Source organism: Rattus norvegicus, chromosome 7 (genome assembly GCF_036323735.1).
Source record: "Rattus norvegicus strain BN/NHsdMcwi chromosome 7, GRCr8, whole genome shotgun sequence".
In the NCBI taxonomy this organism is placed as follows: Eukaryota; Metazoa; Chordata; class Mammalia; order Rodentia; family Muridae; genus Rattus; species Rattus norvegicus.
This window is the reverse complement of record NC_086025.1, coordinates 69,479,853-69,504,829: the sequence shown is the minus strand read 5'-3', so window position 1 is coordinate 69,504,829 and position 24,977 is coordinate 69,479,853. Positions and strand designations below refer to the sequence as shown.

The window sequence follows — 24,977 nt, the reverse complement described above, 5'->3', positions numbered from 1 at the left end:
TCCTGAGAAATGATCCCAAGAGAACAATGCCAGCTTTCGTGCTGAAGTATGTCAGAGCCTCACAGCGAGGATCGCTAATTGGAAGAAACCAGGGAGGGCTGGGCCTGAAGCGATGGGACAATAATCTGAAGGCCTGTGTGGTGGAGGAGAGCTGGCAACCATATGAACTGTGCTCATGGTGGCCTCGTGGAGGGCACATGGCACCAGGAACTCCAGGGCAGCACGGATGCTTGATCAACCCAGAGGATGGGGGAAGGGACAATCACCTCCCGAGGATTTTTGAAATCTCCTTGCAACAGTCTCCTGGATTTAACAGTCAGTATGCACTGGTGGTCTACTCACACATGGCTTTTTCTCGGCATCCCCTTTAGCTCTCGGTCCCTCTCGGTCTCTGGTTGGTCCTGACCACTGCAGCCAGGGATGGCAGTGCCCACCCTACCCTTCGTCTAGAGTTGCTTTTGCCATGGGCACCTCAGACCGAAGCTTTTTAACTTTTTATTCTCTGGGCCACAGAGTTAGTTGGGGTTTTGTTGTTATTGTTTTATTTTGTTTTCTTTTTTCTAAATTCTGGGATAAAATACTCAAGAAATGAAGAACTTAAGAGAGGAAAAGACGCCTTGGCTCATGGTTTCAGTGTCTCCGTAGCTTTTAGGACGGTTAAAGTAGGAGCATCATGACAGAAGAGTACTGTGGAGGAGGAAAGTTCACCTCATAGCAGCCGGGAGACACTTCAGCAGGCGCTGGAGACCAGAGACATCCTGTGAAGGTACAGAACCTACCCCAGGGGCTCACCTCCAAGTTCACAACACCTGGAAATGCTACCAGATTGTGACAGATCTGTCTTCAATTACGTCAGAACTCGCGTGGTTCTATCAGCTCTGAATGACCAGATGAAGCCAGGGCTCATGGCTTCAACACACGAGCCTTTTAGGGGCAAAGTCTTTCCAACAGGGATGACTTTCCTCCTTCTCCTCCCAGGGAATCTACTTTGACTGGAAAGCCAGGCTTTCTACTGACACCTGGGCCTCTGCTTTGGCCAGCCACACAGTATTAGGTTCAGCAGTGAGGCCCACAGAGTCATGCTCTTTTGTGGGACATATATACCACCAAAGGCTACCTACCCAGAAACCACGCATCAGTGTCCCTAAATCTTCTTCAAAGTCCTCCTGGAGTGCCCAGTAGAGTCACCCCAATGAAGGCCTGCTTTCTGCAGCTGCCCTGATGCCTGTCCCTTGTCGTGAGTCTGGGGTAGCTCAGAGATTTACTTTGACCATGAATGAATTTTAACAAACAAGAGGCTTTATTAAATACTTTCCAGGAACCATGGATACAAACATACTGGAGACCCAAGCTTAGAGCACGTCACCAAATAACATTAGGCACTTATAAAGACAAAACTCATAGGGCCACATACTTCCTGCTTTCCTGCAATTAGACACAAGCACATCCTGTGCACTTGGGACAACCAAGCTTGTTTACAGTTTGTTATCTTCCGTGAACCACAGCCCTTAGCCCTCCAAGAAGTCTCCATCCTCAGTGAGCGGGGCTTACAGTTTAGAGGTAGTTTTGTTTTACGGAGCTCTTAAGCCCAGTGAGTTAAACAGAAGGTTGGCCACAACACTTTAACCCATGGCCTGTGATCCCAGTGATGCTCTGGTTCTGGCTTTAGTAGGTCTCTCACCTCCAGATTCAGTGCTGTCCACCCTGACGGCCTAGCCTCTACTCTAGCTCCTGTGGGAGCCTCCCACTGCCCCTAGATTGGACCTTCATGGGCCCCAGGTGCTTTCAGCTTTCAAGACATGGAGGCCTGGACTCCTGCTGGGTCCACATTCTACAGTGGGCTTGGTTCTTCTAGCCTAGACCTACCTCCCTTTACTGTCTTCCTCCTTGTTCCAGGACAAGAGAGAGCAAGAGAGAGAAAGGGAAACTTGGGGGACTTGAGAGAGGAAGGCAGCCCTGTCATCCCAGGGTCTGATTAAAGCCTCACCATCTGACAAGCAAGATTCCAGTCAATGCTTTCCGTAAAGACTGCAGATGAGTTGATATTTTTTTCACGTGTTGATATTTTATGTTTCAGTAGCAGCCTCTGGTGTGCGTTTAAGGCCTGAATGCAAATGCCCTTGGGTGAAGCCTCATTCCTCTCCCTGGACCTGCCTGAAAAATCCCAAACAAAATGGTTAACTGCTTTGACACTGAAGATGCCCCTCCCTCTGTGGGGACTAGACTTTCACTGTGTCAACTGAGACCCTGTCAGGAGCCTCTCAGGAACTGCCTTGTCATCATTTACTGTCATTTAGGTTCTACAAAAGGAGCTGTGACTTGGCTTTGAGGAACCTGCAGCAGCGCTCTTGGGTATGTCTTACTCCATCATGAACAAGTCTCTTAATCGTTCTGCTTAAGCCTTTATTTAAAATACCATTATTAAACCCCAACTCCACCTCATGGGCTGTGCTAAGTTATCTGTGCCAATGAGATGAGTCAACTGAAGCCAAATTAAAGTATAAAAGCAGATTTATTGGGGTCAGCTCTTGGACAAGTTCACCAACCACACAGGAGAGGGTCATGAAGTCACCACGGAGAGGGAGACAGAGAGGAGGGGGAAGAAAAAGACAAAGGGCCACATGTGCAGGGAGAGGAAGGGTGAAAGGAAGCCCAGCTCCCTCTCTGTTCAGGGCAGAGAGCAAGGAATGCCAGCCATGCCCTGTAACCAGGAGATGCTGGGAGAACCTGGAGGCCAGGTCCACTTTGGTAAAATATCCACCTCAGCAGTTTGTCCTAGGTCTAAATCCCAACAAATTGTCATGAAATTCCTTTCTGTGTCAAAGCCACACATTTTGATTTGACCTGAGCTGAGGTCCCTGAAAGTCTGCTTGGCCCCTGAGGATGCCGGGGTGGGTGGGTGGGTGGGTCCCATCCCTGACCTCTCTTTCTGGTTGGCATTCTGTGTGCTTCCTGACACCGAGGCACCTGTGGGTCACGAGGGTCATTCCCGTTCCCAACCTTCACAACCTTCGTCCAAGTAGGTACTCAGACTGAGCCGTTCTTTTCTGTTGAGTTTGTTCTCTTTCATGTTCTTCCAAGAAAGCCTCCTGTGAGAAAGTGTGAAAGCCAAAGTTAGGGTTTTTGTGCCCAAGAGCTCCATTAAACAAATGCCTCTAACCTGTAAGCCCCACTTGGCCAAGGACAGATGCGTCCTGAGATGCTGGGGTTGTAGTTCACATCCAACAATAAACCACGTTTTCATTTCTCTAAGCAAGTTCACTTGACCTGATAGCACTGGATATGCTTGATCACGTGTACACACTAGGCGGGAAGTGTGTCAGGATGTATGCTTGCCCCAGATTGGACGAGGGTAGGAAACACACAGTCTTATGGGTCTGCCTTTATAAGCTCCTGGCCAATGTAGCTCATGGCCATTTTCTGGAAAGCCTGGAGTGGACCTGGCCAGCTTGTTTCCCCAGCCTGTATTTAACTAATGCTTGCTTCAGATTTGGCTCAACACTGTGGTAATGCTCTTATTCTTACCTGGTGGGATTAACAGAATCAACAGTGGCTTTGAGTCCTGCCTGTTAGTTAGCTGTCATTAGCAGAGTTTTCCACAGGGACAAGGTCAAAGGACACGGACAGCAGTGCCATGATATCACAGTCTTGGAGGATCAGTCTGCCTTCCTAGTTACTTAACACAATCTTTTCGAGTCACTCTTAGTCCTTACATTGGTGGGGACGCTCACGACCAGGTTGAGTCCTCCACTGTCTAGTGACTGGGAACACAAAAGGAAGTACCCCATTTGCTCTGATGTGACTTTCTGAGATGTGTGTAGAATATTCACCCGGGCACTTCTAGAGGAAGACGTTTTCCCTGATGTGGTCTTTGGAGCACTTGTACTGGGAGCACCAGTATTGCTTGCAAAATGCAATTCCTGGTCTCCCTGAAGACCGACTTGAGTGAAAGAGGTCCTGAGGGCAGAGGCTGGGAATCTGTGTCCCTATCAGAACCTGGCTTAGTGCTTAGCCCAGAGTGATGGACTTTTCTGTCCCTTGCAGCAAACCCAGGGCTCCCAGGGCTTCATGGCTCCTGGTCAGTATTAACCCTTGATTTTGGGCATGTGTCTCATTCCACTCTGCCTGTGTGGGCATTCTCTAAGTTTCTGTTGGACATTAGCATCACTGAGACTCCCACTACTGCTTTGTTCCTCACGGTACTGTATCTTCGATGGACTGATGGACCGAGGTACAAACTCAGACCCCATCTATGAGAAGACAGAGGAAAGGAGGTGGTAGTTTCAGTTAGTGTCCAGCCTCACTGGTTTTTTGGCAATCTGTAGGGGCAGAAGTTTTGGTGTTCTGTTCATGATACACAGGTGTTCAGCAAGGCATCGGCACCCTCCATGACTCTGGAAGGCAGATGTGAGAGGAGGTGGCTTTTCTAAGAGCCCACACTAATCCAATGCAGGCATAAAGCTGACCTTGTGTGCCTGGAAGGCAGATTGCTGGGCTGGGGCAGACAGACAGGTGTGCAGCTTGGGGCAGAGTCATGAGAAATATTCTTGAGACAAGAATCATGTCATTCTCCTTGGTGTAGAGAGACCTTGGTCCTCACAAGTGTCACAGAGACATGTTGAGGTTTGCTCTTTTCCTGTATATTGTTATGGCAAATATTGCCTCCCCCCGCCCCGCAAGGCCAGGCTGTCCTCAGGGACAAGAGAATCTACACATAGACCCAAGTGACGCTATGTAACCTTCCCCAGGTTATCCCTGATTGGTGAATAACGATGCCTATTGCCTATAGCTGGGCAGAATTGAGAGAGGTGGGGCTTGGGGTTTCCAGGCTTCTGATCTGAGGAGAATCAAGAGGAGGGAGAGAAGAAGGTGGAGAAAGAAAGAAGTTGCCATGGGGTAGGTGAGTCATGAAAACATGGCCATGAGGGCTGGCCAGTTGGAGTAAGAGCTGCCCAGACAGAACATGGTAAATAATAATTTGGGGTTGTTGATGGGAAAATAGATCCTAATAGCATATCTGCCCAGTTCTAGCGCTGATAATGGCTTATTATAAATTTAAAGGTTATGTTTGTCTTTTATTTGGAAACTAAATAGTCATAGGCCTGGTAGAAGTTCTGGGTTGAGAGTAGTTTCAAAAGCATCAGAGATCCCCAGCAGGGAGAAACCGGTCCGTATGGGAGAGACTGGACTGTGTGAGAGGTCACAGACACCACACATGATTGATAATCTCCAAGTGATCTGTTGAGGACAGCTATGGTGTCAGTAGTGGGCACTCCCTGTATATGGAAGATGAGTAAGAAACTATTGGCTCATGAAGATGATGTCACCCAGGAAAAGCAAACTGCTTTCACTAGTGCCCCAGCCAGACCCCGACAGTAACTAAAGCCTGGGCCCCAGACCACCTCTTCTGGTGCACGAGTGATCAAAACAGCCCAGAGCTTAGGTGTTTCTAACTTGGATGGAGAGCTAAGACGAGCTCTCAGGGTAATGTGAGCTCAAAGTTCAGGGTTAACCCAGTAAAGAGATCACCAACAATGAAAATGTTCTTTATTTTATGTTATTAGCTTTGTATACTATCTTTCATAGCACTTCAAAGAAACGAGAAGCAATTGTGACCTCATAATCCCAGTGCTGGTAGACAGTAAGGGCTATCCAACAAGATCTGAGAGAAGGAAGACTCTTAGTCCACGAAGATCTTCTGAATTGGGCTTTAAGGGTGGGGCTGAGCTGGGGGTGTTGTTCTGAAAATCGAAGCTTTGGTTTTATTGCCAGCACGACATAAAATTGGATATGGGGCCACACACCAGCAACCCACCCTAGCACTCAGGAAACAGAGCAGGAGCATCAGAAGGTCAAGAACAGCCTTGGCCATAGGAGACAGGGCCCATCTGAGCCCGGGAAGACTCCGTGTCCTTCCAAGAAGGAAGCTGAAGTGTCTATATTCTTTAATGGCCCCACAACATTTTCATGATCCAGGAGAGATGGATGCCGTGTCCTAAGGGTTGTCCTAATTTCGGTCTGCCTGAATCTCCATCATACATTCCTTTGATTCTAGGAGTCCCCAGACTCCCTTTTCATTTCCCATCTACCTACAGTCCTTATCCTTCTCTGCCAAGACATGTAGGAAAGCTCAAAAAACTATATCACTCACATGCTCCCTCTAGATTCTGTATGTTAACATCTTTTTTTTTTCTTTTTTCTTTTTTTCCGGAGCTGGGGACCGAACCCAGAGCCTTGCGCTTGCTAGGCAAGCGCTCTACCACTGAGCTAAATCCCCAACCCCACGTTAACATCTTATATATTTGCTTTTCTCATATCTTTCCATTTGTCCTTCTGTCCTTTGTCTCTCCACCCATCCACCCACCCACCCACCCACCCATCCACCCACCCACCCAACCACCCATCCATCCATCCATCCATCCACCCACTGACCTGTCCATGTATCCATCCATCCATCCATCCATCCATCCATCCATCCATCCATCTTATTTTTTGATGTCTTTCTAAATCAATTGCATTTACCTATAAATGTCTTAGCCTATATACATCAAAAGTCAGTATTTGCAGATAATTATGTTTGAAAATGTTACGAGAACACAAGCCAGAAATCATAAGTGGTTTTGTCTTGACTTGTTGGTCTAGAACTTGTTTTGTAGACCAAGCTGGCCTCAAGTTCTCAGAAATCCACCGACTCTGTGTCTGTTTCCCAAGTGCTGTGATTAAAGGTGCGTGCCACCACACTCGGCACTAACGTGTTTTGCTAAATGCACGCACCTGGGTACCACGGTCCTTCATCAGCATCACCCCATCAAAGTTCTGAACACTTTGCCTTTTCTACATCAAAATCCATCCTGACTTTTTCCCATCAGAGAGCAGTAGTTTAAGACTTTTTTTTTTTTTTTACCATTCTGTGCTGTATTTAAAACCTCAGCGTTTGTTGTTTTAGTTCATTCCTTTTCTGTGCTGACTCTGTGTGTGTGTGTGTGTGTGTGTGTGTGTGTGTGTGTGTGTGTGTGTTCTATGGTTTATCTCCTCATTCCTGACACTCAGACAGTTTCCTGGGCTTTAACTATTGTAAATAAAGGTGTTATACTTGACCACGGGTTCTGTAGGTAAGCATAAGGCTCTCATGGGCTTGCTTTTAATTTTTACTACATGAATACTTAGGAGTAAAACTGCTGAGCTGTTGTGTCAGAAGATCTAGGTTTATAGAAACCACAGGAACTTTCTTCTGAAGTGTTTGCACCATTCTACATTCTCACAGAGAATCCGTGAGGGTTGTGGTGCATTGATACCTGAAGGACATACATTGATTTTGTCTTTTTAATTCTAGCCCTTAGGGTGGATATGTGGTACTACCGTTCACTGTGGGTTTAATTCTCATCTCTCCAGCGATCGATGGTTGGGATGGTGAACAGACCTTCACACAGGGCTGGAGTGATGGCAGTGTCTGTACTGGCTGCTCTTGCAGAGGACTGGGGTTCAGTTCTCAGCACCCACATGGCAGTTCACAACGGACTATAACTCTGATGGACAGGAAGTGGATGACCTTCTGTCCTCTGCTGGCGTTTGCACCCACACAGGTACACACATACACAAATAGAGCAAATCCACAACACAACACCTTCCACATGCTCACCGGCCCGTTGTTACCTTCTCTGTGAATGCCTCGACGGCCTGTGCCTATATAGACAGTTGCTGGCTTATCAGTTTTTCAATCTTGCTGATCGTTAAAGGTTTTTGGAGACTACTGGTGTGCGATTTGTCTCATCAAATGTTTCCTTTGACTTTGCTATCAGGATTGTGATGCTCTGAAAAATGAGTTTTAAGACTCCCCTCCTCCATGAAACACACAATGTCTTTTTTTTTTTTTTTTTTTTTTGATGCTCCTGCTTCCCACCCACCACTGGCTTTATATATTGAATTGCTGTTTTAGATCTATTGACTCTTGACTTCTCAAATGGAACATTTTAGTTAAGTTACATTTAACATAATTGTTGATTTGGTTGTTTTTATGCGTCTAGTTTTTCCATTCGGGGACTCCCTCCCCGAATCTCTCTTCTTCCTCCTGCCGTCTTTGAAGATACATGACTCTGAAACAGTCACTCTCAGTTTGTCCACTAGCTCTCTGCCAAAGATGCCCAAACTGTAAACAGAAACATTCGGGTCCCCGGCCTCTGTCATCTTTCCCCACATCTCGCTGCTGCTCTAAGCCATTACGTAGAGTACTCCTGCCTGAGAGAGTTTCTCACAGCTCCAGTACTGCATGGCGCCCAGACATCTCACAGCCTTGTACACAACATCCAGAACCCTCAGAATGTTGTTGCATTCCTTCTGGGCTCCCGGACTTTGGGGATCATACCACCTGCATTTAGAACAGATCTCCCAGTCCCTAGTTAATTCCTCCCTGGAATAGGCCTCTCGCTCAGAAATTGTCATTCTCTTCACCCCACTCCACCCCACCCCACCCCATCCCGAGTTCCTCCCTTTCCACAAGTCCCAGTATTGGCTTCCTGTTATCTCAGTAACACATTTCACAAACTTGATGTGATGAAGAGAAAATGTAGTTCTGTCAGAATTCTGGAGGCCAGAAGTCTTGGGGTTGGTTTGTGTTAGCGTTCTGTCTAAGCTCCACCCCACAGTTACCTGGCAACAGTCAGGTATGCCTAACTCACTATAAAAGGGGCTGCTTGCCCCCTCCTCACTCTCTTGCTCTCTTGCTCTTACCTTCTTCCCCTTTTGTCCCCTCTCTCCCTATTCCCTTCCCCCTTCTGTCCATGTGCCCATGGCCAGGCTTCACTCTACTTACTCTCTCTCTCTCTCTCTCTCTCTCTCTCTCTCTCTCTCTCTCTCTCTCTCTCTCTGCCTACTACCTTCCCTATGCCCTGAATAAACTCTATTCTATACTATACCATTGTGTATACCTCAGGCTGGTCCCTGAGGGGGAAGGGATGTCTTATGGCCCGCAGAGGCATCCCCTTCCTCCAGACCGCTTAGAACACATCCATCTTCTCTTTATCCTTTTCTCAACACAGCAGTGGTGCTGAAAGCTGGGACATATCCTCTCTCTCTTTTTATACACACATCAGTTTGGATGAGCCAAAAACAAAGGGCTGCCAGGGACGTTCCTTCTGGAGTCTTGGGGGAGAGAATCCATTGGCTTCTCAGGGTGGGCTCAACTCCCTTGCTTGAATTTCCTTGTTCCTTCATCACAGCCCATCACCGTGATCTCTGCCTTTGAGGCCAAATTTCCTTCTCTTCTGCTTTAGACAGATGCTTTTCCTGCTTCCTTCATGATCTGTCTATGTGTGTCTCAGCCCCACTGTGTGTGTGTGCATGTGCATGTATGTGAGCATGTGTGTGAACATGTGTGTGCATATGTGAGTGTCAGCATGTGTGTGACTGTGTGCTTATATGAACATATGTATGAGTGTGTGAACATGCGAGTAAGTGTGTGAGCATGTGTGTGAGTATTGTGAATGTGTGTGTGCATGTGTGAATATGTATGTGAGTGTGTGCGTTTGTGAATGTGTGAGCATAAGTTCACGTGTGGTGTGTGTGTGTGTGTGTGTGTGTGTGTGTGTGTGTGTGATATTGAATTTTGCATCACAGTGACAAAAATACCTGACAGAGGGGCTGGAGACATGGTTCAGCAATTAAGAGGACTGGACGTTCTTCCAGAGGACCTGGGTTTGATTTCAAGTACCCACATGTCAACTCACAGCCACCCGTGAGGGATCGGACTCCCTCCTCTGGCTTCTGTGGACATGAGGCACAGACAGACATGCGAGTTAAACACTCATACACATAAAATGATGATGATGGGGGTTGGGGATTTAGCTCAGCAGTAAGCGCAAGGCCCTGGGTTTGATCCCCAGCTCCGAAAAAAAGAAAAGGGAAAAAAATTATGATGATGAAGAAGCAGCAGGAGGAGGAGAAAACTGACAGAACGAATGGAGAGAAGGTTTACTTTGCCTCATGGTTCCAGCTCATCATGGTGGGAAAGACAAGACAGAGCTCCTGCCAGTGCCTGAGGCTCCCCATATCACAGGGGACCAGTGAGTAGAGTGGTCAGGACCAAGGACGAGGGTACAGCATTCAGTGTCCCACACCTAGCAACCCACCAAGCATCTGTCTATCAACTAAGCCTGTCTCCTTAAAGTTCCAAAGCCTTTAAGACAGCACCACTGGGGCAGCAGAGGGAACCAATGTTCAAAGCACAAGCCTATGGTGACAGTTCAGGTCTAACCCGTGACACTGTGGTTACACTGAAGAATCTTTGGATAATCCAGGATAGCCTCTCATTTCATTTAATCGCGTCACCAAAATCTGTTTGCTACCTAGTAGCTATATAGGCCTTCATGTCCTTGGAGACTATTATTCTGTACAACAACAACCCCGGCCTGGCAAACCCCCATCTCCTCTTTTTTTTTTTTTCCCCTGTGTAACCCTGGTTGTCTTGGAACTCACTCTGTAGATCAGGCTGGTCTTGAACCCACAGAGATTCTCTTGCCTCTGCCTCTGAGTGCTGGGATTAAAGGTGTGCACCACTAGCACCTGGTGCCACCTCCTCTTTAGTATTTGTTTAGTCTTAAATGTTCTTCTCTTAGGGTCTCCCCAGCCCCAAGGCTGTGCTCTGGTCCATCTTAGCTTCTCTCACATGCTCCTGTGCAGACCCTGTTGCAGCAGGTTGTAACTAGTTTCCCGTTCTCTCCCTTCTCTTAACTAGAATCAGCAACTGAGACCGGGATGTCACAGCACCGCCACACACACACACACACACACACACACACACACACACACACACACACACATACCTGCTCAAGGTCAGACACATTTGTACAAATTTTCAGGGGCGTCTCTGGTCAACAATTCCAAGGGCAAAGAGCGACCTAGTGAAATAGTACTGGTCCATTATTGAAGGTGATACAGGGGCCAGAAGAAGTATGGCTGTGGCTGGGTGAGATGGGTAATCCTGGTCACATGATGTCCTAGTGGTGTACCCCTAATAGTTGGACTCTAACGCCTTACAAAATGAAGGTCAGGCTGTCAGCAACAGCCCCACAGTCCCTCTGGCCACTTTCATTGTTCACTGTACCATTCCTGTGACTCTACTCAGAGACCTGGCCCTTGGAGATGAGACTTTGGAGTCCAACTTTTCCCTATCACTGTGGTGGTCTATAGCTAGCCCTCTAGACATTGATTAACTTTTTCAGTAAAACATAATCATTAGGCAAATTCCATAGCCTATCCAGGAATATATAAACAGAAGCAAACATTAACCCAAACCTGTGGCTTTACAACCCCCATTTGCCCTTGGGTACATTGGCAATGACTACTTGACTTTAGTTAGGGCAGCTGCTTGGTTGAAGAGAACAAAATGCATGGTAAAAAGCTCTCAGTTTGTGCCAGCAGAGATGAACCATGACCCCTGGAATGTGGACTTATGCACCAGCAAAGCCTATGAAACAGCAAGAGACCCAAACAGTCCTACCTCCCAAGGTTGTGTAGTATCAGACAGCACGCATGCCTATCTCTGACGAGGCTAGCCATTTACACTAAACCTTAGAAGCCGCTCAAACATTCCTGCAGCGTGGGATGCAGAGGAAAGGGGGTCTGAGAGGTGGGCGTGGACAGCAGTCTTCTCTTGACATTTGCTGCCCACTAGCTTGGTGTTTCCTGGGGTGTCCCCCTTGCTATGTGGTTGAGGTGCAGTGGGTGTTGGGGGTGTCTGTGTTTCTGTTGGATGGTTAAGGGTGGAAACAAGATAAGGAGGTTTTAACCAGCCTGCAAAGAGCACACAGCCTTTGTAACTGCAAATGCTAAGGCAGTTACATGCCTGCATGGAGTCCTCAGATCTCCCCACCCTTAGATGTCAGTGTTGATGGGTGGGCATTCTCACAGTCACACGGTGTTCCTACCTCATTAACCCGTTCTCTGTGGTCCCCTGTGTCCCCTTCAGAGTCTTCCACCCTCCCCCTTTGTCCTTCACTTCCCCCACTCTGACTTCCTACCCTGGAGTCATGTCCCACCGAAGCTTGAGCGGGAAGAAGGAGCATCTGGAAATGAATAAGAACCACGCATTTGATCCTAGGATGTCATGTGGCTACCCTTGGCTGTAGAGCCAGACTTCTAGGGGCCGGAGAGTGGTTCAGAGCTCTTGCAGAGGACCCAAGTCCAGTTCCCAGCACCCATCTGAGGCAGCTCACAACTGCTCCACAGCAGATCATGACAACTTCAGCCACAGGGGCCTCTGACAACCTCCTCTGGCCCCTTCAGGCTCCTGAGCTTGCTTGCACACACCCTCAACACAGACAAAAAGACACACACCATAAGTAAAAATAAAAATTTAAATAAATAAATAAAACAGGGTTTTTTCCTCTCTATCATCAACTCTGATTTCACAGGCAAATTAGGGCCAGGAGTAAGAACATGCATTTTGAGTCAGATAAAATGGACTACTGCTAACTCTGCCGTCTATAAACCGTGTGCAATTGGGCAAGCGATTTTACCCATCTTCTTCTTACTTCCCGATCTGTAAAAGGAAATTACAGTGACGTAGACAGTTATGAGAGTGGAAATGAGGTCATATGTGTGAGAAGTGCCACAGTTCCTTGCATATACACCACATGATCAATAATCATTAGCTGTTGTTATTATTGATGATTATAAGGTGGTGGTGGAGGACAGGGCATGTGACTCAGTGGTAGTATGATTACCTAGTATGGTTAAGGCCCCGGATTTGATCCTCAGCACCACGTAACCCTGATGTGATAGTGTTCTTCAGTAACCACATCACTTAGGGTACGGAGGCAGGAGAATGGTATATTCAAGACCATGCTGGACTACCTTGAAGGCCAGCTAGGACAGATTAGTGAAAGTTTGTTTGAAAAACGTGTGTGTGTGTGTGTGTGTGTGTGTGTGTGTGTGTGTGTGTGTGTGTGTGTGTTTTGATGAGAACAATATGTAGAAAGCTTAGTTAGAAGAAAACTGTGGAACCAACCAACTGTATGCTGTCTTCATCTTTCAGGCAGGGTAGACAGATTGATGGGATTCTAGAATCCTATCACCAGATGCCTCCTAGGTCTTTAAGCAAATGGGAAGATTCATACTCTGTGCCATAATTGTTTTTGCTGCAAACCTAGCCCTAAGAAAAGCATTTCAGTAGAAATGATCTTAAGTATGTTTCCCACTGCAGAGGAACCTATCACCAAGCTTTGCATGCGCAGCACAAGAAAAAGAAGGAAATGAATTATGGGCAAATTTGACTTGCTGAGCCCATAGCCAGATAAAGTCCAACATACTTCCTGGAGATCTCAGGTTAGGCAGGAACTATTCAGGGCTGAAGTAACTGGAGACAGATCTAAAGGATTTGGGGGGGCGGAGTCGTGTTAGTTTTGCATTATATCCAGAGGCCTAGCGTGTAAGACACACACTGCTAGTGTCAAACACTGCTGGGCCTTTTGGTTTCTTAGTTGAGCTTCAGTACTGGGTTAAGAACACACAAACTGAACGGATATCAAATAGAAAGCACCACCCTTGTGAGGGATGCGGTCAGTCCCAAGTTTCAAAACTGTGGACAAGAAACCAAGTACAATGCAATCAGATGAACAAGCAAGGCTTGCCCAGCTTATTTTTCTTTTTTTCTTTTTTTTTTTCCGGAGCTGAGGACCGAACCCAGGGCCTTGCGCTTCCTAGGTAAGCACTCTAACCACTGAGCTAAATCCCCAGCCCCTCAGCTTATTTTTCAACCACAAGCCAAGTGCTAAGTTGTAGGCAAAGTAGTCATAGCTATTTCTAAGGCTTGGTTTCCTAGAGAAGCTTAGGACAGAGAGACTCTGCTTCCCAGAGACAGGTGACTGGGAACTTAATAGGCCATCCTGGTGATCTCTCCTTGCCTATATGGAAGGTGAACACTTCACTCCCCAAGAGCTGACCTTGTCTGTGCTGCGATGCCCTTTGCTGGCCTCTATAGAACGTAAGAATTAATATCCATTATTTAGCACGACTTCCTGTTCTGGCAAAGAGCACATACTCTGGTGTTGTGTACAACCTCAAGTTTGTATTTTTAGTTTGACTTTGGGTATCAGGACAGAGCACAAGAGCTCTGATATCCAATCAGCTCAGGACTATTTTAGCTTCACTTCTTGGATTTGTGCTCTGTGGATTGTTCTAAAAAATAAGATCTCCACAGAAGCCATCCCTGTCAGGGCCCAGGATCCCAATTCCTTCCTGCATGTTTTTCCCTGTTAGCTGCTCTCTGGAAAAAGATTATCAAGTTTGAAGGGATGTTCACTCTTACCTCTACTTTAGAATCCTGGCAGAATGAGGAAGTCCCTGTCAACAGCTTCCTGGGGCCCACAGCTGAGGTTCAAGGAGTCTGAAATGCCACCCAGGAACAGTAGAAGACAAGTACTAAAATCTGGTTCTGTGCTAAAATTCAGTCCACATTTTCCTGCCCGGTTCTCCCAGCTCCCACCAGAGCACCTGTCACTGAAGGATGTTAGCATTTTATAGAAGAAAACACGGGCGCAGGTTTAGTGCTGTGAAATGGTAATTCCCCCACCCCCGCCAAAGCCCCCACTCCCAGGCCCCCTAAGGACTACTGAGGACTTCAGGGTATCTTAGGAAGACATTTGCGGTGGTAGTACAGACTCACTCAGATTCACAGCTGCTTCCCACAACTGAGAAAGGGCAACACTCATGAACCACACTGAGCATGTCTCCTCACTGCCGATGTCCAGAGACACCAGGTCCGTCAGTCCTCTACAGGATTGAGGGAGTTCATGACCAGTGTGGTACCCAACCCCAACTGATACATCCACACGGCCCCTATGCCTAAGGTTCAGGGAAGACCATGGAAGAAAGGGTAGGAAGGCAGTAAGAACCAGGGGACCAGGATGTCCTCTGAGAGATAGATAGTGTCTCCTGTATGTGACAGAGAAACTGCAGCTGTGAAATCGCAACAAATGTTGCCTGATCAGGTTCTGTGCACAGTGACAGCACTAGCTGTCATGCCAGTGTGGATGGGGACAATCTCTCAAGGCCCTACCCCAGGGGAAGAGCTACAGGCCATAAATGGATGAATAGTGAGGGGGAGCGTGAGTAACCCCCTGATAAGTTGTTCAATCCCAAGTAGCCAGCCTAAACACACATGCATACTAGTGACACTAAATGGACTCAGTGGTGTGCACGCACACTCGTGTGTGTGTTGTGTATGTGTATTTGTGTATATGTGTGGTGTGTGTGTGTGTTTCTGTATGTGTGGTGTGTATGTATGTATGTTTCTGTATGTGTGGTGTGAGTGTATATATGTGTATGTATGTATGTTTCTGTATGTGTGGTGTGAGTGTATATATGTGTATGTATGTATGTTTCTGTATGTGTGGTGTGTGTGTATATATGTGTGTATGTATATGTATACATGTGTGTGTGTATAAGGACGAGAATTAAAGGAGAGGGGTCATGAATGTAAGTGGGAGCTGGAGGAGGGGAGAAGTTGGGATCCTGCGATGTGAATACAGCATATAATACTGATGTTTGGGGTTCTCTGAAAAAAGTACAAAAGAAAATAGGAGGAGTGTCGTGGTGTTTAAATCCTCTGTGATCTGAGCCTATGTCACGGAGGAGCCTTGCAAACAGACCAGGCAGGGGCTCATAGTTGTGAACTGATCCAGATTCTCATCAGAACCTGCAACAGGGCCAACAGTCACGGGCTTGACACCATTCACGGGGACATCTGTCCTGTGTCGTCTGCTTCTCCTACCCACTCAGCAGTTGGCAGAGCTGGCACCATGGTATAGTGTTGTATTATGCCCTAGCCTGCTCTATTGCTCTTGTGCCCTGTCACCTCTACCTCCAGGGTTCCTTGGTCCTGTCAGAAGGGAATAAATGCTGCTGGGTGAACATCGCTTTTAAAAATGAGCTTCTGAACCTGATTATAGAGTGAATATTTACATAGGCAAAATGTGTATGTTCAATATATATAGCCTGTCCTACTACTCAAAGGAAGCTCTGGTAGCAGGAGGATGGTCCACTTAGAGAAAAACAATTTGAAACCACTCACGTTCTTCTGTTGAGACAGACCAAGCTGCACTTGGCTTGGAACGTGGTGTGTCAGAAGGGAATAAATGCTGACCTCAAACTCAGAGACTCACCTGCTTCTTCCTTCCAACTAAAGACTGAAAGCATGTACTACCACACCTGGGTCTGTCTTCCTTTTCTTCTTTCCCTCCCCATTCCTGCCTTCCTTCTTCAGTCTTTTCTCCTTATTTCTTCCTCTCTTCTTTCCCCTAATCTTTGTGTTTGTATATAAGTATGCCTGTGTATGGTATGTTTATGCATATTTATGTGTGGGAAAGTGGACTCTCTCATGCCTCGATGCATGTGTGGAGGTCAGAGGGCAACCTCAGAAGCCCTTACCTTCTACCTTGTTTGAGATAGTCTCTCATTTTCCCCACTGGACATGCCAAGCTCACCGGCTGATTCTCCTGCTTCCACACCCACCCCCATCTCCCCATGAAGAGCTTGGATTGTGGACCTATGCACTGCCAGCTTCATGTGGCCTCTGGAGATGACACAGATAATGTTTACTCACTGAACCATTTTGTCAGCCCCAGCTTGTACTTTACACCAATCGGTGTCCACTGGGAATCTCTTCCAGAATGTCCCATCCTTCACAGACACCAAACCTAAGAGCAATCAAAGACCTTATATAAAATGGCACTTGGCCTGTGACCTACCCATAGCGTCCTGTACACTTCATCACCTCTAGATTACTTACGAGGTGTCATGGAATGTTGTCCCAACAGTTGTCAGAGTGTGTTGCTTTGGGAATAACAAGGCAAAAAGTCTGCGCAGGAAGCACTCTCTCTCGCTCTTTGTGTCTGAGCTCAGCTGAGGCTGCAGATGTGGAGGCTGTAAGTCCAGAGGGCTGAGTATCCACTGCCAACTGGGCACTGCACCTCATGACCCCTCTCCTCTTCCTTCCACACCTTGTCACCCCACAAGTGCTCTGAATTCCTGGGGCGTCCTCTCTGCACTGTCTAGGTGGTTCTTAATTTTCTATCCTGGGGTCTTCAGCAATAACAAAGAACTTGAGTGTTGGGATGGTGACACCAGGCCCTGTGGGGAGCTAGCAGGGACAGAGCTGGCACATCTACACATGGCTCATCAGCAGGACCAACAATCATGGAGGTTCAGATCTACCCTCGGTATCCTTCGGAGACAGACTTTTCAGACTTTTCTCCTGCTGCTTTATACGGAATCTGCCCTTTAGCCTCACAATCGTGCTGCAAGCTGTTCTCTGAATGGCCCGTGGAAGGTAAAAGCGCAGAGAGGAACCATTCGCTCAAGAACTCACATCAGTCAAGGGTGACGCTGGCCTTTGAACTCTGACCCAAACACAAAGCCTTTGACTTCCACTCATGCTCTCAACCTCTTCACAAAGAGAGGCTCGACAGGGAGGGTAGGAAACACACACCCAGAGGGATTCAGGCAAAGGCATGGGGAACATGGTGGACTGGTGTGCTCTGCAGAGAGGGGGGGAATCCCACCTGGTGAGGAGCCAACTTTGGCATCACTGAGCTGGCACGTTTCAGACAACCCAGGCAAAGGCTGCGACCAACGGCACTCCTGTCCCAACATCTAAACAGGCGGCCTTATTCCCTGTACACACAGACTTGCACCAGACAATTCTGGTCAGATAATCCTCCTGGCTCCTTTTCTACATAGTGATGCAGGGGCCCAGGTTCTGTGTCCCATAGTGAGACAAGATGGTGAAGAAAAAGAAGTGAGACAAGGCAGACATGGGCCCCCTCACCTAAGCGTGATGTGGCACTCGGCTCCTACTGCACTGGTTCATACCAACACCGGAGCATGGGGTGGGAATGACAGGCCTTGCAAGTCAATAGCCAGAGCAAGTCTATGCTCTGGAGGTCAGAGGGGGAGGTGCTCATGACCTTTTAGGGATCAGCTAGACATTTCTATCATAACCACACTTGAGAGGGAGTGGATAGTCACATGAGAGCCTAGCTGAGGCTGGTGAAGAGCACATAGGTGTTGGGCTGAGTGGGATTCACTGAAAGTGGGTCTTCCATGGACTCAGAACAATGCTTTCCCTACAGAGTAGATCCTGCAGATGAAGTCCAGTCTCCAGGCATCCATGGCCACCTAAGGACATAGACTGCTCTGGTCTGCTCTGGTTTTCTGTTCAATGTCACTGAATCTTATCTCAAGTTGAACCAGGTCTCTAAGACCCAGTCTTTGAGAACAATGGCGTCCTTCCTGGGGCTTTAGCTAAAATCAGCTATGTCTGGTCATGTGACTTACTGAGGTTTTTAATGAGTGAGTGTCTGTTGATTGGCTGGTCATTCAGGAGTTTAGGCAAGGAGTATAGAATCTCAGTGTCTAAATGTGCAGACTTCAGACATTTACAAAGAATTTGAATAAATGTGGCAGTTAGAACAAAAAAAAAAAATGGGCCAAGAAGGTGGGTGGATTCTAAGCACGAGAAAAGCCACGAGTCTATTCTCTGGGTCATGTTTCAAATTTCAAGTTTTTCTGTTCTTTTTTTCCCTCCCAATTGACATTAATTATGGATTGTGTGTCCCTTGGATCCTTGCTAATGTTATTAGCTTTGGAACAGCATTTCCTGCTTCCTCTCCGCTCTCGACTGTTTATTTAGTCAGCTGGCTTTCATTTCTGAGTGTCGGTTCAGCGATCCAACTGAAGGATTGTGGTCTGGATTATCCCAAATGAGACTCAAATAAAGAAAAGACTGACCTGTGTTTTTCAGAAGTGGGTGAACAGCATTCATCCTTGCGGACTAACCTGGCCTCTCTTTAGGAAAATGCTATTTGAGCTGCATATTTTCTGGAGAGCCGTACTCTTCTGATTGTCTGATTCTGCTATGGGAAGTGGCCTGTACCTCCCCTTTGGATGGTTCCTTGGAAGGAGGCTGAAAGTGTCCCTGTGGTTTTCAGATGGAGAGCCAGAATGGAAAGACTGCACCTCTCCCAAGGTCACAACGCCATGAAATGCCCGATTCTCACTTCTAATCTCTCATCCTGGAAAAGCCCCACTTTATGGAGCCTCTTTTTCCACTCAGTGGACAGGCATGGTGCCATCAGTGTACCCCCATATATTAGACTCATGCAGGGCATCAGAAGACAGTTGAGGGATATTTCCACTTTACATAAGAGTTGGGGCCTTCATTATTTAAACAATCCCACTTAGAAATCCCCAAAGCCACACTTGACTCATACAGCTCCTGTGTGCCTACCAGCTTGTCCTCCATTTGCCTCCTCTTCAGCACCTGCCACCTCCCTCTATTTCTCAAGGTAACATCCTAGCTCCCTTGGTTGAATCCCTGAACTTCCCTGACCCATGAAACCTCTCCAACCAACCTGTCTCCTTGTCTGCAAAATCAAAGCAGGCCTGAGTACTCCAAATTACGGCCGGGAATGGTCTGAGGAGCCCAGATGTGGACCACGTGGGTGGGACTGGAGTCAGCTACTGCAGCGTTTCAGTGGGACACAGCTAAGGCCAGGGTGACAGGACGCTGTAGGTCAGGATGTGGGGCAAGTGGAAGGCTGTAACACCATGGAAAGGGCACTCTGGGTATGAAGGGCACTCTGGGTATGAAGGGCACTCTGGGTATATTCCAGGACAGGCTGCTGCATCCAAGGACTGTGTGCTATGATACAACACCACACAGGAGGACCCCACGTTAGAGCAGTGAGAAACAGGGCTTTCTTAGGACAATGAGTCTCACAGTGGTAGCTTATTCAGTCCCAGCTCATTGCCAAGAGACCGAACCTCATCTCTCAAGAAAGACAAGATCTCATACACAGAGGTAAATCCCTCAGGCCCCAGATATCCCCCAAAGGCCTCACCTCCTGACACTGCAGTACAGGGAAATGAAGACTCAGCATAAGTTTTCTTGGGGACAGCACATATCCACACCTTAGTGGGAAGTTGTCTAAGTATCAGCCAACATTTACATAGTGCCAGATCTTGGCCAGATCTGTTCTGAGAACTCTGCAATGTTAGCTCATTCTGTCCTCACACTGACAGCTTTCTAACTTGCTTGCCCAACCTCTCAAAACTGGCAGTAGCGGGGTTGGGGATTTAGCTCAGTGGTAGAGCGCTTGCCTAGGAAGCGCAAGGCCCTGGGTTCGGTCCCCAGCTCCGAAAAAAAAAAAAAAGAACCAAAAAACAAAAAAAACCCAAAAAACAAAAAAACAAAAAAACAAAAAAAAAAAAAAAAAACTGGCAGTAGCTCTGCAGGAATCTGAATGCTGGTGGCCTGGCTCCGCCTTCTCATAGGGTTGCCACGAGACAATCTTTGTAGAGACCCTAGCCCAGAAGAATATTGAAGAACAAGAGACTCGGTGTGGAAGGAAGACAGAAAAGGACCAAGAAGAAACTGCACTGACAAACCGTGTGGGTATCCAGGGTTTAACCAGGACCAGATCTCCGCTTCCTTGCCTTTCTTGCACAAAGCCATCGTTGGTCTTGTGTGTCTGATTTAGGTGATCCTCTCCTAGAACGTGGCCCGTACTACAGAGAAGGACGTCTTCACACTGTCATTACCTGTGCTCACCTCCCCATTCCCTGTCCACACCAAAGGTGACGCCAGGCTCTTCATATTTCTGTTCCCAGGGCCTGACACCCAACCCAAGTTACAGCAATACATCATAGCCGCTGTCTTTATGTAAACGAATCAGTGAACGGTAGGCTCGAAGTATAACTGGACAGCACGCCCCCTGCCTAGGACCTAAGCATTCCTACTCTCAGAGCCCAGTCCCATTGAAGGCCTGCCCAATTCATTCGCTCTCCAGATGTGGGTAGATCGTGGTGCAGGTCTGCAGGGGTCTGTGAGGATGGCCAACAATCAGATCACATCAGGGCCCTAGGAACTGCTGTGAGAAGACCCACCTCCAGCTCCATTTCCTTGGCCACCTGCAGCCTAGACCTCGGCAGTCGCCAGCAGGGAAAACCACACGCATGAAGCAGACTCCCCTCTTGCTAATACCTCCAAACCTCAAAAGTAAGTTTCCATGAGGTCTAGAGCCCCACAAAAAGCTCTTTGGCCACAGACTTTTCAACTTAACAGCTTTTCTTCCCCCAGTGCATCCAAGGCAGCCCCACCTCCAATGGAGCCATCTCTATGACCCTTCTCTCCTCAGTCCCTGATCAGAGGTGCTCACACAGGGAAGCCCCAGGGAACCTCCAGGGGGAATTCCAAGCCCACAGGACAGCCTGCCATCTGAACCTGGCTCCTCCAGCAGTTGCTCAGGAATGCTGGCACTCAGACTGGGGTGGAGGGGGTGGAGGGGCTCATCATAAAACCCTATGTTTCCTTCCCTAACACTGTCATCCTGGCCAACCCCCAGGAGTCAGAAGTGGGCCTGGTTGTGTTAGCTGGAAGCAGGCAGACCAAAACCACACTATGTGAAATGCCTGGCCAGCCCAAGGCCATCGTCTTCCTAGACTCAGTTCCATCAGGCTGAGCTGCTTTTGTGAAGCAAAGACGGGAGCAGCTCAGTCACCAGCAGGGCTCTGGGCTCTGTAGCACTGGGAAACACTGCTCTCTGGGCTTGTATCTCTCACCTGAATTCTGCATACCTTTCCTGCGTGCAAGCGAGAGCGAGAACCTTAGCCAAAGCAATCTCTGTGCCAGAGAGAGTCAGATAACTCCTGATGACAGAAAGTAAGGGAATTCCTGCTAATCCATTCTCTGGAAAGGGCAGCGTCAGAAGATTCCAGTCACCCTTCAGATCTCCAGTGGTAGTAGTTCTCCACAAATAGAATTGTTTGCATGAGATAGAAGGGGAAGTAAGCCAGAGGTTGGCCCAGTTGTCTGTGCAAGCTAAGTTTGCTGAACATGTCTGTCCCTGTGATCCCTCAGGCCAGCTCCCTTAAGTGGGCAGCTGCCTCCTAAGCCATGACCTGAGGGACAAGGTACACAATAGTACTCAGAAGATTTGGTAAGCCTGGCCTACTTTCCCAGGACCCCAACCAGACACTGAGTGAAGTAAAGGGAGAGTGCAATGGAGCCCATTCAACCTCTCAGGGTTTCATGCGGTTGAAACCAAGAGGCAGAGTGTGTGAGTTGGTGGCTAGTAGGGCAGCATTTCTCAGCTTTGACCCTCTCTCTTCACTGTGTTGCTGGGGCTGGGACACAGGTAAGCACCAGCCTCCTTGCTAGCTGGCTCCCGTTAAATGCTGGCAGTCACAGGAAGCAGGAGGGTGATGGCAACGAAGTTCTAGGGATGCCAAACTCCTGAAAGCATCTATTCTCCACCTGAAAGTGTCCTCAAGATTAAGAGTAAGTGCCATCCCTTCCTGCCTTCAATTTACAGCATGAACCTCGTGTTCCATTCATGTAGAGAACCGGGGAGAACCAGAGATAGAACCAGACAGGCGACTCAGGAAGAGGTGCGCTCAGAACGGCAGTTCCAGAGCTGTCCTTGGTTCTCTGGTCCAAATGCTCTGGTTGATCTCCGCCTAAATGAGCACCCTTGCCTAGAGGCCCTCTGTGGAGGCGGGGACTGGCACTCCAGTGCAGACGTCAGTCATTCAGACATAAAGCTCAGGAGCTGGACCTCCTGATTTTCATAAAACATGAGTTATATCTAGTCCCAATTTTACCTCATCCCTTAGATGATTTTAGGGTTACCTTTTCAGTAGGGGGTGATCAGAGTAAAGAACAGAATCCGCCTTCGGGTGGAGATAGGTCTTACAATAAAAGTTAACCCAGTTGGGCAGGTCAATCACCTAGCCATGTACCGACACCTGGGAAGACCCATCTTAACCATGCTAAAGAGATGGTAGGAATTCCTTTAAGAAGATAATAAACTTCTCTTTCCCAGAAGCCCCTCTGCCCCAGCACAGTTCTACAAGCTGCCGGGCAGTTCTGTTGGGTCTGCCTGTTTTTCTGCCCCAATTCCTTTTTTCTTTTCTGTCTCTGTTTTTCAGATGCTAGCCAGAGCCCCTGTATGTTTTAATTTTGGTGCTTTTAGTTTCCTTAAAGTTTCCCCTTACTCTATATACCAGTCTATATACCTTACTCTATATACCTTACTCTATATACCTTACTCTATATACCTTACTCTATATACCTTCTTGTCTGCCATGTGGCTGACCTCCATGCCAGTCAGCTCAAACTTTTGACTTGTTCCTTCTCCATTTTCCTCCTGAAGTAGCTGCCGAGATTTATAGCTGCTCTGAGACTTTGTTTTAAACTAACCCGATTTCCTTAAGCCTCCATTTAGAGTCCATATTTAAAATTCTTTTAGTTATCAAGAGGGGACCCCATTCCCCTGGCAATAGAACCAACCTTTGAAATACTCCACGACAGTTGTTCCAGTCTTTGTGTTCCCTCCGATGACAACAGATACATTGGGGCTTCACATTGGCAGCAGAAATGTCCGAGGAAGTGAGAGGAAGAGGAGGCCTTTGTTCCTTGTCTCCAGGACTGAATGAAGATAGGACCAAAGGGGCTTCCCTCTGTGGCTTCCAGAGCTTGCCTGTCCCCTAGCCTAGCTGGGGACAGCTGAAGGGAGGGAAAGTCACACAGAGGGTATTGAGTAGCCAGGAAGGAAGGGCTTGGAGACAACAGTGGATGTGTAAATTGCTGAGAAGAAAAAGTCCCTTAGAGTGGTCTGCCAGTTAGCAGTTCGTGTGGCTGCTGTCATCCCCGTACCTGCTTCAGTGAAATTATGACCCCATCTGGCGTAAGGAAAAGAAAGTCTATAGTGTTTAATGACTTTGTTCTCATGACACTAAATGAACAAGTGTGTTAACTCTACCTGGAGGGAAACACAAATACTCTAGCTGTGATCTTTAAATATAAACTCCCTCTGATTCACCTCTGCCTGCCTTACCTGAGACCCAGTCTCTAACCAGTCCTGACAGGACAGACTCTAATCATTGGCCTGTGGACATTGTGCTCCGTGGTGTGTTTGCTACGCCACCCACCCCAGGAGCTTTGTGTCTATGCTCCATCTAAGGCTCAACTGCTGCCAGCCAAATCCCACAGATGGCAGTTTAGGGACAGAGAACAGAACATTCAGCTTAGAATTATTTTTTTCCTCATCAAGAAATTGGTAGAAACAGACCAAACACAGCAGCTTCCAGGAACATTTCTTATCTTACAGTGTTTAACGTGTAATTTAGAAATAAACTCTTTCTGTCCCTCACACCCTCTTTTTAAGGACTGCCGAAATAGAATACCACAGAGTAGGTAGCTTAAACACCAAGTTCAGGTTGTCAGCACCTTGATGCCCCCTCCTCATCTTGAGGTTAGACACAGCTCTCCTAGAGTCTTTGTGGGGTTTTCCTATATACATGTCTATATCCTAATCTCCTTGTTTAATAGGGGTACCAGCTGCATGAAATGAGACTACCCCAACAACCCTTTGTTACTATGGCAACCCCCTAAAAGTTGTTATCTCCAAATACGGTCACACTCTTAGTTATCTGAGTTTTAAACATCAGGACATGGAGGACCTCACATCTTAGAGGTTTAGCAGGAGATGGCAATGACTGACTGATGGCTAGCACACCACATGGGCTTCATGAGTATTTGGCATTGGACAGAACACTCAATGAATTTAATCCCTAAACCCAACCCCACGCGATGGTCACTGTCATCCTTTCATCCTGTGAATCAGTAACAAAGGCCTTGAGGGTTAACTGACTTAAGGTTGCACAACTGTGGAGTAGAAGGTTGGAAATACAAGCCATGCCACAATTTGGATTCAAGTCTGTCCAACTCCAAAGAGACCCGGGCTTTGGAAAATCCTGTAACCATTTACCTTCCTAGAAGAAGATATTCTAACTCTCAGCATATGGACAGAGAAGAATGAGGAAAATATCTCTGGAGAAGAAACACTGCCTTAGCTACTCAGGTTCCAAAGAGAGAACATGCAATGTCATTCCTCGGAGAGGTTTACCCTTACAGTTATAAA

The 24,977-nt window shown here is 47.5% G+C and overlaps 1 long non-coding RNA gene across 1 annotated transcript in view; it reads right to left on the bottom strand.

Annotated features, from left to right (window-relative positions):
* Window positions 1-617: 617 nt before the first annotated feature.
* Window positions 618-24,977, bottom strand: part of LOC134479711 (uncharacterized) — a 34,176-nt gene continuing 9,816 nt past the window's right edge. Inside the window, exons 2-3 of the long non-coding RNA XR_010053353.1 lie at window positions 2,922-3,089; window positions 618-2,154 (exon numbers count right to left, since the gene is read on the bottom strand). This is a non-coding gene — a long non-coding RNA (uncharacterized LOC134479711). The remainder of the gene's footprint in view (window positions 2,155-2,921; window positions 3,090-24,977) is intronic.